The sequence below is a fragment of the Callithrix jacchus genome, chromosome 18 (genome assembly GCF_049354715.1).
Source record: "Callithrix jacchus isolate 240 chromosome 18, calJac240_pri, whole genome shotgun sequence".
In the NCBI taxonomy this organism is placed as follows: Eukaryota; Metazoa; Chordata; class Mammalia; order Primates; family Cebidae; genus Callithrix; species Callithrix jacchus.
The window spans coordinates 19,373,587-19,383,136 of NC_133519.1; the positions used below are offsets into that span (position 1 = coordinate 19,373,587).

General features: G+C 37.2%; 1 pseudogene; it reads left to right on the plus strand.

The window, feature by feature from the left end:
* Nucleotides 1-6,792: 6,792 nt before the first annotated feature.
* LOC100895254 (olfactory receptor 10J1-like) lies at nt 6,793-7,896 on the plus strand (annotated as a pseudogene).
* The last annotated feature ends 1,654 nt before the right edge of the window (nt 7,897-9,550 follow it).

A 9,550-nucleotide genomic window follows, 5' to 3' on the forward strand; every position in this document is an offset into this window, starting at 1 on the left:
AAAAGCTGAGAATACTCAAAGTCAGAACGCCTCTCCCTCTAAAGATGATCACAGTTCCACATCAACAATGGAACAAGGCTTGATGGAGAACGAGTGCCTCCTGATGACAGAATCACTCTTCAAGGAATGGATAATAACAAACTTCGGTGAGTTAAAAGAACATGTTGTAGCCCAACGTAAAGAAACTAGGAACTTTGACAAAAGGCTTGATGAAATCCTATTGAGAATAGACAACTTAGAGAGGAGTATGAGTGAATTAATGGAACTGAAGAATACAATACAGGAACTCCGAGAAGTATGCACAGGTTTAAACACTCGAATTGTTCAAGCAGGAGAAGGGATATCAGAGGTCAAAGTCCAACTTAATGAAATAAAACGTGAAGAAAAGATTAGAGAAAAAAGGATAAAAAGGAATGAGCAAAGTCTCCAAGAAATGTGGGACTATGTGAAAAGACCAAATTTACGTTTGATAGGTGTACCTGAATGCAACGGAGAGAATGAATCCAAGCTGGAAAATACCCTTCAGGATATTATTCAGGAAAATTTTCCTGAACTAGCAAAGCAGGTCAACATTCAACCCCAGGTAATACAGAGAACACCACAAAGATATTCCTCAAGAAGACCAACCCCAAGGCACATAATCGTTAGATTCACCAGGGTTGAAACGAAGGAGAGGATACTAAGGGCAGCCAGAGAGAAAGGTCGGATAACCCACAAAGGCAAGCCTATCAGACTTACAGCAGATCTCTCGGCAGAAACTCTACAGGCCAGAAGAGAGTGGGGGCCAATATTCAACATCCTCAAAGAACAGAACCTTCAGCCCAGAATTTCATATCCAGCCAAACTAAGCTTCACAACTGAAGGAAAAATAAAATCTTTTATGAACAAGCAAGAACTCAGAGATTTTATTACCACCAGGCCTGCTTTACAAGAGCTTCTGAAAGAAGCATTACACACAGAAAGAAACAACCAGTATTAGCCTTTCTAAAAATACACCGAAAAGTAAAGAGCACCAACATAAAGAAGAATTTACACCAACAAATGGATAAAACAGCCAGTCAACGTCAAATGGCAGTAACCCTAAATTTAAATTGACTAAATTCCCAATCAAAAGACACAGCCAAAACCCAATGGCATGTTACATCCAGACCTGTTTCACATGCAAGGATACACAAAGACTCAAAACAAAGGGATGGAGAAAGATTTACCAACCAAATGGAGAGCAAAAATAAATAATAAATAAATAAAAAGCAGGAGTTGCAATTCTTGTATCGGATAAAATAGATTTTAAAGCAACAAAGATATAGTGGTAAAAGGATCAATGCAACAACAAGAGCTAATGATCCTAACACCCAGATAGGAGACTTAGATTCAATGAGACAGAAAATTAATAAGGATATCAAGGACTCGAACTCAGATCCAGAACAAGTAAACTTAATAAATATTTATAGAGCTCTCCACTTCAAATACACAAAATATACATTCTTGTCAATACCACATCACACCTACCCATTAGTTTAAATGAAACATTGATTGGCCATTATTAATACCCAATTTTTTTCAAAATAAAGCAATATTTCCATTTACTCTCCCTCTTTCTCTTCCTCTTTCTTCCTCTCCTTTACTTTTTTTTTTTTTTTCTTTCCTTCTCTCAAAAAAAAATAAATCAACTTGTAAACCTCTAGATCCAGGTCGGCAATGTCTCTTTCATTGCCTGATTTCCTTTCTTCCCTTCCCTTCCTCCCTCCCTCCCTCCCCGCTTCCTCCCTTCCTTCCTTCCTTCATCCCGTCCTTCCTCCCTACCGTCCTTCTTCCCTTCCTTCCTGCCTTCCTCCCCCCCCCCAAAAAAAAAAAGAAATATAGTGTTCTTATAAGTTTTATGTTTAAATAACAAAAGAATCCACAGAAAACCGTGGAGGGAAGAGTGAATAAGACAACTTTCATAACTCCCAGAACTGTCTTCTGTTACTGATGTCCCTGGCATTTTGAGTCAATAGGCTGAGAGTTAGACATTTTTCATACAGCGACTGTCTCCTTCTCCTCTTACCCGAATACCTTGCCTGAAAATTCATTCAGTAGGTCATTGATTTGGTGGAAATGCCTGGGATTTGGAGTCAGAAAAACCTTTGTTTCACACCTGCTACTTCCAATTACTAGATCTGTGAGCCTGACAAGCAGCTTATCCCATTGAGCCTCAAATTCTCCATCTGCAAAATGGGAGTATTTTATTTCTTTGGAGAGTAATCACTAGCTTTTAGGCTGGTGTATATTAACCAAATGTTGGTTTCTGCATTTTATTTTCTAACTCCTCAGCCATTTAGAATGTAAGGGCCATCTTCATTGTTCCATCAGCTTTGGGAGTCTATATGCTACGCTGACACCCCTTATTTACCATGCACAGTCCTGGTTAGATTACTGTTGTCTTTTTCCAGCAACATCGCATAGGGGCATCCAGATCACTACTTTCAGAAAAATGTACTTAGCATAATGTGTGTGTGTGTGTGTGTGTGTGTGTGTGTGTGTGTGTGAGAGAGAGAGAGAGAGAGAGAGAGAGAGGTGGATGTGAATTAGGATGGGGATAAGGATTCTAGACAGATAGATACTACCTTGCCACAGCAGAGAACAAATAAAAGGAACACTATTTTCCTCCGAGCCTCACCCTCCTATCAGATGTCAGTAGCGACCTCAGGCATGGTGAGCGAATTGGGTAACACTGAAACAGTCCATGTTTCTGCCTCTTCACAGAGACATCAAAAGCAACTCAGAATAAGATACAGTGATTTTCATTTTAAATATCTTACTAAAGAAGGTTCATTCACTTTTACATATCAATGTTACATGTATCAGTATCTCAGCTGAGATAAAGAAGAATTTTTTCTTCTAGTAATGAATTTTTTTTAAGAGTAAAGAACTCAGGGTTTGGGTTCAAGAGAGCTGGGTTTCCACGTTAGCTCTGCCATGAACTAAATGTGTGATATTTCTTTTTCTTTTTGGGATTAAGTTTTCTCACATTTCTACCACATAGTTATTTCTGATGGATTTATTATTACTTTGAAGAATAAAGAAAACTGTAAAATGTAAAAAGCAATTCATATACATTTTCTACCATCTTTTTAGAAAAAAAGAGCTATTTACAAAAACTCAATTTAAGAACTGAAAAACTAACTCAAGAATATTCATGTCCCTTCTTAATCATAATGGTCTGTCAGCATTTATTTCATTGGTCCATCTTTTCCTATATTGTCCTTTCATGTCTTTTAGCTCTAGCAGCTTCTCAGCTTCTGCAACTTAATGAGCTCAGTGGATTTTATCCTTTCCTGTCTATCTGTATGACAGTTTTTCTGTCTTTCTTTTGCTTGGGTGCTTCTTATGCTCCATATGCCTACAATTTCCCTCAAGGAAGTCTAGATTCTCACTTAAATACATTTCTTGGTTTCTGTGTGCCCAAAGAAATGCTTCCTTGTATATCTGGAAGAGGTAGGGGTCTCCTTCTTCGGACTAGAAGTATCTCAAGAGCATTCTTTTATTCATTAGTTCATTTAACACATACTTATCAAAAACTTAAAATATGGCAAAATTTAGGATAGCTTTAGGGATATGGAATTGAGTATGATCTCTACAATAAGAAAGCTTAAAATCTAGTTGAAATGTCAGATAATAAGTTCAGTTGAATATAACAAGTGCTATCACAGAAGAAATGAAATGCAAAGAGAACCAAGGAGAGGGGGGTATCTAGATGAAGAGATGGTTGAGACAATGGCTCCAAGAAAGGCTTAAAAAGTTGAACAGATTTGCAACCCCACTGCATAAGTAATACATATTTATCATGGACACTTCAGAAAATTGAGGAGACAGTAGAAATTTACCCATGATTACAACATGCAGAACCATGGTCTACTAACATGCAGATGATTTCCATTCAGCCTTTCTCTATGGGGATATTCATATAATTGAGACTATTCTGTATATACTATATCATAGCCTGCTTTTTCACTTACTATTTGCCACTGAATTATAAAATTGTCATATGCATTATGTTTAAAGCTGCATAATACATATTTTAAACATAATGTTGCATTACTTTTTGTTTACAAATGTCACAAATATCCGTTTGTGAATCTCTGGAGTGTTTTTCGATGTGCACATATTCACATGTACGTGGGTATATATCTTTCTTCACAATATTGGGATCATATGACCTTTACTGTTTTGCAATATTTCTTCCAGTTAACAATATCATAAAGCAGTTTTCTATATGTGTAACATGAAAAGTTTTATTGTAAAATATGGTATGCATTTAAAAATGTATGCAAAAACATACATTTTAAGAGAACTAAAACTTAGATCCCCTCTACCCAGGCTGAGAATTAGAATATCATCATGAATCTGGAAGCCTCATAAATGCTCTTTCAAATGTTTTAACTATGTACCAACTAATCACTCTCACAAACTTTAGGTTAAAGCATTTGCATATTTTCAAAACAATAGGGTATCTTTAATTAATACATTATTTAATCCTGCCTTCCTTTGAATGTTAAATGGGATATACACACATGCTGCATGCACATACACCCCATATATATTGAATTTGTATGTAATTACTCAATTATAATCTCTCTATACAATACATAAATGATTTGCTTCTATTATTTAACATAATCATAACTTTGAGATTCATTCACATTGATTTGAAAAAATGTTTAGGAAATAGTGGGAAAAATGTCTGTACATGTTCAGTACAGATGTATTTTTTCTCAATATTTTTGATCTGTGATTGTTTTGAATCCAAGGATGCAGGACCCACAGATAGAAATGGCCCAAAGTATTTTCTTGAAGAATTTTACATCTCTATATTTTTTTGAGACGGAGTTTCGCTCTTGTTACCCAGGCTGGAGTGCAATGGCGCAATCTTGGCTCACTGCAACCTCCGCCTCCTGGGTTCAGGCAATTCTCCTGCCTCAGCCTCCTTAGTAGATGGGATTATAGGCACGCGCCACCGTGCCCAGCTAATTTTTTGTATTCTTAGTAGAGACGGGGTTTCACCATGCTGGCCAGGATGGTCTCGATCTCTTGACCTCGTGATCCACCTGCCTCGGCCTCCCAAAGTGCTGGAATTACAGGCGTGAGCCACCGCGCCCTGCCACATCTAAATTTTTAAGTGAGATTAGACTGTTAAGTTTCGTGTCAAGATAATTCCAGCTTTGTAAAATGAGGTGGAAAATATTTTCTTCTTTTCCATTTTCTAAAATAGTTTGTATAATACTGATATTAATTTATCTTTGAATGTTTTGTAACTCTTATTAGTAAATTATCTTAGTCTGAAGGTTTATCATTTTTAACTATGTTTATTTCTTAAAATAGCTACAGGACTTTTCAGGTTTCTGATTCATGATTGAATATTATTTTTTCTATAAATATTAATTTTGTATGTACACAGTCACTTCTACTGTAAAAAAATGTCAGTTTTATTTCTTCCTTATCAATTCTTATACCTTTAATGCCCTTTTCTTGCTTTACTGGCCTGGCTAGAAAATTCAACACAATGTATCCATTTTATTGATAAAGCTTTTTATGACATTACTTTTCATCTTTTTGTGCCAAAAATGTCCATAATTCTGTGCTTTTATAAGAGTTTATTTATATATTATCTCCTTTCTTCTTGACCAGTTTCACTAAGCAGTTTACTTCAAGTTTTTTATTTTATATCTTTGTGAATCTTCTCTAGTTTATCCTTCTTTTTGTATTATTAACATCTGTATCATTACGATTTTTTTCTTTCTACTTTTTTCATGGTTCTGCTTTTATAAATTCTATAACTTCTTAGGATTGCTGCTGAGCTTATTTTTGGCGTCTTCTTCTCTACTAATCATTTTATACTAGAATTTCCCTTCTAGTATGTTCTAAATTGATTGAACATGTCTTGGTATGTGACTCTTATTATTGTTTAATGATAAATATTTTTAAAACTATCATTATGAATTCCTTAAACCATGAATTACATTATCAAACTTTTGCATTTTTATAAAATTTTCTTTTTCTTTTCTTTCTTTCCTTTCTTTCTCTCTTTCCTTTTCCCTTTCTCCCTTCCCTTTCCTTCCTTTCCTTTCCTTCCTTCCTTCCCTTTCCTTCCCTCCTTCCTTCCTTCCCTCTTTCCTTCCTCTCTCTCTTTTTCTTTCTTTCTTTCTTTCTCTCTTTTCTTTTTTCAAGGTGGTCTCACTCTGTCACCCAGGCTAGAGTATAGTGGCACAATTTTTTTGCTCACTGCCACTTCTGCCTCCCAGGCTTAAGTGATCCTCTTGCCTCAGCCTCCCATGTGGCTGAAACTCCAGGCATGAGCCACCAGGCTTAGCTAATTTTTGTATCTTTTGAGGAGATGGGGTTTTGCCATCTTGTCCAGGATGGTCTTGAACACCTGCACTCAAGCAATCAGCTCAACCTTGCCTCCCAAAGTGCTGGGATTATAGGTGTGAGCCACCGCACCTAGATGAAATTTTCTATTTTAATTATACTATAGTCTGAGAATGTGATTATCTTTTAAGAAAATCCAGTTTCTAAAAAATTTTGAGACCAATTTCATGGGCCATTGGTGATCATTTTTAAAAAAATGACCCAGGTGTACTTAAGAAGAATGCTTTATATCAAAAATTTAAATACAAACACTCAAGTTTTGTGTATCTTTATTTTCAGTCCAAGGAATTAGTCTGCCATGTCCCTGAAGAAAAAAGTTGATTCACTGAATTTTGAACTGAGTCTTTGCTGTGTTGCATTTCTGCCCTCTGTAGTGTACTCGAGAGCACAGTTACTTTTTGCTAAAAGATGGTGTGGACTTTCTCTTATTCTTTCAGACCTGAGATTCTCAATGCAGAGAGCCAACCACACAGAGGTAAGAGAGTTTGTTTTCCAAGGTTTCTTCAGTTTTCAAGAACATCAGCTCATACTTTTTATGGTCTTTCTCGCCCTCTACATCCTAACTCTGGCTGGCGATCTCATCAGTCTGACTATAATCTACATTGACCATCACCTCCATACTCCTATGTACTTCTTTTTAAGTGTGCTCTCCACTTCAGAGACTTCCTATTCCCTGGTCATTATCCCATGCATGCTTTATAGCCTTGTAGGCCTGAGCCAATCCATCTCCCTTGAGGGCTGTGGGACTCAGCTCTTCTTTTTCCTTGGCTTTGCCATCGCCAACTGCCTCCTGCTGGCAGTAATGGGATATGATCACTATGTGGCCATCTGCAACCCGCTTCGCTGCTCAGTCATCGTGAATTGGAGGGTGTGTGCTATGCTGGCATCCTCAGTCTGTGCCACAGGGTTCTCACTCTCACTGGTTCAGACTGTGGCCATTTTCAGACTGCCCTTTTGCACCTCACTGATTGAGCCTTTCTTCTGTGATGTTCGGCCCATGTTGGACCTGGCCTATGCTACCCCAATCATCAATGATATTCTGACCTTAATTATCAGCCTCCTTGCTATCACAGCCCCTGCCACCTTCCTCTTCATCTCTTATGCCCTTATTATTTCTGCCATTCTCAAGATTGCCTCGGCTGAAGGCCGGAAGAAGACCTTTGCCACTTGTGCCTCCCACCTCACTGTGATCATCATCCACGTGGCTGTGCCTCCATTGCCTACTTCAAGCCCAAGTTGGAGAATACCAAAGATCAGGATAAGTTAATCTCAGTGACCTACACTGTCATAACACCTCTACTCAACCCCGTTGTGTATAGTCTGAGACATAAAGAAGTCCAGGATGCTCTGTATAGAGTGCTGGGTAGGAAATCCTTCTCCTAATATGATAATCTCTTCTTTAGTTGTGTGTGCCTTCCAGGTGGAAGCCTATTGGTAAAGTCATAGAGACAGAATTTTATGTGATCAGCGAAGCCTCATACATCACAATCAGAGCCAAGGCAAAAGGGAAACTGGGAGCTAGCCTCTAATAATTGAGGCTCATTTTCTGAACCCTTTTGGGAACAGAATAAAAACCCAGGTCACTTGAAACATCTATAGACAGACACCCATTGGCTCTACTCAAGGAGATCATGACAAGGCCAGAGTATGATCTAGTGTTGATCTTAAGCTTAAATTTAAAAATACCAGTTTATCTTGCTGAAGTGCAAACCAATTAAATTACTCAACTGAATCTTTTGTCATAAATTGGATGCTTGAACAAGTGGCTACTTAAAAGGATATGTGCAGAAATCTAATTGCCTTGTGTTTTAATAAGATAAGCAGAGCAAGAATGTAGCTATCTTTCAAGAGATGGGTTTGGAATGAGCTAAAAACTTTTTAGGAAGTTTTTCCTAAATATTCAAGGAATCCCCTGCACATTTCCTGCCACCCACATGTGGGACTCTAAATGAAGAGGAACTAGGTGGTGAAAGTGGGGAGTGGTGGGGAGATTGAGTGAAGATGACTCCTAATCAGCATATGACAGCTATGAGACTTGGGCATTTGAACAGAGCTTGCCTAATGTGGTGTGATTCTTTGCTTCTTCTGGCTGAAGATAAGCCACACAGAGGAGAAGGTCTTGTGCGGCTGACAGAAATGCCTTCCTCCTGAACAAGGTAAGCAGGATCAGAAGAGGTGGATCAGGGAGCAGAATGCTATGAAATGCTATGAAATTGGCTAAGAAGAAAGAAACTTCAGCAGCAGGTGCAGATGGGAGCGACAGATGAGAAGGGAGGCACAAAGCGAGGGTCAAGAGGAGCAAAAATCATTTTTAAAACATCTTTCAGATTGTGTCCTCTCTTTCCCTTTGTAGGCCAAGTCACAAATGCAAAGAAAGATAATTAAATGGAAATGTGAGTCAACATAACATCTTTCTGAAAAATTAGGTAATTTCATTACTCCCAAAAAACGGAACAAAGTCAACAGTAAAAGCTTTTGACATGAAAACTTCCATAAAATTAAAGCAATGGAACAAGAAGTAGATTAATAAAAGACTATTTACTGTTCCTCACTTCAAAAATAAAAATTAAAAAAATAGGGTGAATTTTAGACTCAATTTGTGGGATAAAATATATAATTAAAACTGTAATGATTAACAGTTATATTTACTGAGCAAATCAATGTTATGATACTAAGATATTTATAAAAATATACACAAGAAATATGAGTACACAGGATTCTCATTGTAAAATATTTTTAAAATGCAGAAATGTCAAATAAAATGTGTAAACCAATTATGAATTATATATGCAAGTGCATACAAAGGTTGCTTTAAGAAAGTACTGCAATTCATTCTACTTTGTAATTCTGAGCTCCAAATCTGCTTGATAAAAAAGAAAAGTAATCTAAACCTTCTAAACCTTAAACTCAAGCAATTAGTGATTAATAAGTCGTGTTATGAGTAAAAACAATACGATTAAAGGTCCTGCTTCTCCCCTTTCTTCTAATTCCCCATCATCTTTGGGGTGAATCAAGTTTAGGTCAAGGTTTCTAGCTTTTTGGAAGAAGAAGGTTGTCCAGGGTCATTTTTACCACCTTAGATTGGATTCTCTTTATATACATGAGCCCAGGGCTATCTCTATTGCCATTAATTGAGATGATT